The sequence below is a fragment of the Haplochromis burtoni genome, unplaced genomic scaffold (assembly GCF_018398535.1).
Source record: "Haplochromis burtoni strain Fernald_Lab_line unplaced genomic scaffold, NCSU_Asbu1 Contig_67, whole genome shotgun sequence".
In the NCBI taxonomy this organism is placed as follows: Eukaryota; Metazoa; Chordata; class Actinopteri; order Cichliformes; family Cichlidae; genus Haplochromis; species Haplochromis burtoni.
In genome coordinates, this window is record NW_024582428.1 from 2388527 (window position 1) to 2390533 (window position 2007).

The window sequence follows — 2007 nt, forward strand, 5'->3', positions numbered from 1 at the left end:
CCTCTAGGACAAAAGAAAATATCACTGAATGCTGACTGGAAGACTGGTACTTAACCCTTTAGTTTTAAGTATCTCAGACCAAAATTTATATCAAGTAAGGACAATGTACACCACAGTTTCACAATTGAATGTTAGACAAAACCAACGATGGCATATAATTTCTGACAGAAATCATACCTACTAAGAATTAGGTGTAATTCAGGTGTGTCCCTGATTATTGCCCAATTGTGTTTCCTCTTATATTAAGATGAGGATGTTTACTAAGAATTATAATTTCCCAACAGTTACGCAAATGAGGTTAAATCATCTCTTGCAACTGTGTATAAAAAGCTCCACTGTCAGTACAGCATTACCACAATCATCCACATCTCTGAGACAGTCTGCTGAAGTTGTGAAGACCTGACGGTAACATTTCTCATCAATCCTTTATTGCTTCTGTGTTTTCAGTATAATGTTGGTGAATGGTGATTTGCTGATGGATTTTGACCACATCTCATCAAAATTATTGTAACAGGTGAAATCACTGAAACCATGATCAAGGTTGTGTTTCTGCTTGGATGCCTGCTGAGCCTTGCTCTGGCAAATCCTGTAAGTGTAATATGACTGAAGACTAAATTAATGTTTTAATATATAATGTATAACTATATCTTGTACTGTGTGTGGAATCGTGTCACCAGAGACTGTATCAGTGTTCCTGTACTGTCATATCCAAAGAACACATTTGCATGGTTTTTTTTTTTTTAAAACAGATTGACTCAGCACACGAGCGTGATGCACGTTCTTCATCTAGGGAGGGGGTGAGTGTCATGTTTGTCTTTCTATGTTTGAACATTAGACACACTGGACTCTCCAATATTATCATATCCAAAGAAAGCCATTCAACAGAGAATGCATTATCCCATGTAATAATATTTATTACTTATTTTCTTGCAGACTACTGGGACTAACACCAGTTATCTTACCCTGATAACAGCTCTTCTACAGAATCCAACACTTCTGCAGAATCCAACGCTCCTTGCAGCGATTCTTGCCGCTATACGATAAGCTGCTCCTTCACCAACAGCTATTACTGTTACAAAGAATGAATTGAAAATGAACCAACAATGAATAAAAACCCATGTTGAACGGCATCATTGTTTTTCATAATGTATTCACACAGATTATTGAAAATCTCCACTTATTTTTGAATGACTTGGTCTTATAGAGAGTTTAAAAAAAGCTTGCACGATTCATAGGTCAGTGTTGTGGCTTAACAGAAAAACAAAAATCTTTTGAAATTCTGACTTATTTTCAGAAAGCAGACCATTTTCAATGCAAAATGTCTTACTCTTTACTCTTGCTCAGCTGATTAATGCGCCACGGTGCAAAAACACATTGAAAAAGGGGTGGCTGGAGCTTAGGAGGTAGCACAGATCATCTACTGATTAGGAAGGTTAGTGGTTGAATCCCTGGCTTCCCCAGTCTGCATGCACAATACTTGTCTCAAGTTAGTAACCCCAAGTTACTCTGATGCATCCATTGGAGTATGAACGTGTGTGAATGTTAGCTAGGAAAGTTAATATGGGTGAATGTGGCATGTTGTATAAAGCAGGGAGAGTAGAAATGCACTATATAAGAATCAGTCCACTTACCAAAGCAATACAGCAGCTATTAAAGACAAAACTGAAGATAAAGAGAACCAAAGAGAAGCAGCAACCGAAGGCTCTGTAGTAAATGCCAAGAAGAACATCTGAAGGGAGGAGACACAGTATTTGTGATGTTCATGGTGTATAGACTTAAGTATTTCAGTCAAAGCATAAAAAAAATGATGTTTGTATAAAAAATGATGTCAGGTCATCCAATTAGTACGGAGCTGCTCAAAATTGGGCACTAAAGATAAAAATGTTTGTAATACTTAAACAGTTGATGTCATATTTTTGTAAAGACCCACCCACATTAAAGGTGAACGTCTGCAATTCTGCAATAGTATCTCAATTGTTTGATTTAAAATTCCCTGTGATTGTGTAC

General features: G+C 36.9%; 1 long non-coding RNA gene across 1 annotated transcript; it reads left to right on the top strand.

Annotated features, from left to right (window-relative positions):
• Positions 1 to 284: 284 nt before the first annotated feature.
• On the top strand, positions 285 to 1130 carry LOC121814631. The gene is made up of 4 exons (XR_006054478.1): positions 285 to 405; positions 515 to 588; positions 750 to 797; positions 934 to 1130. It is a non-coding gene; the product is annotated as an uncharacterized LOC121814631 (long non-coding RNA).
• Positions 1131 to 2007: the final 877 nt, after the last annotated feature.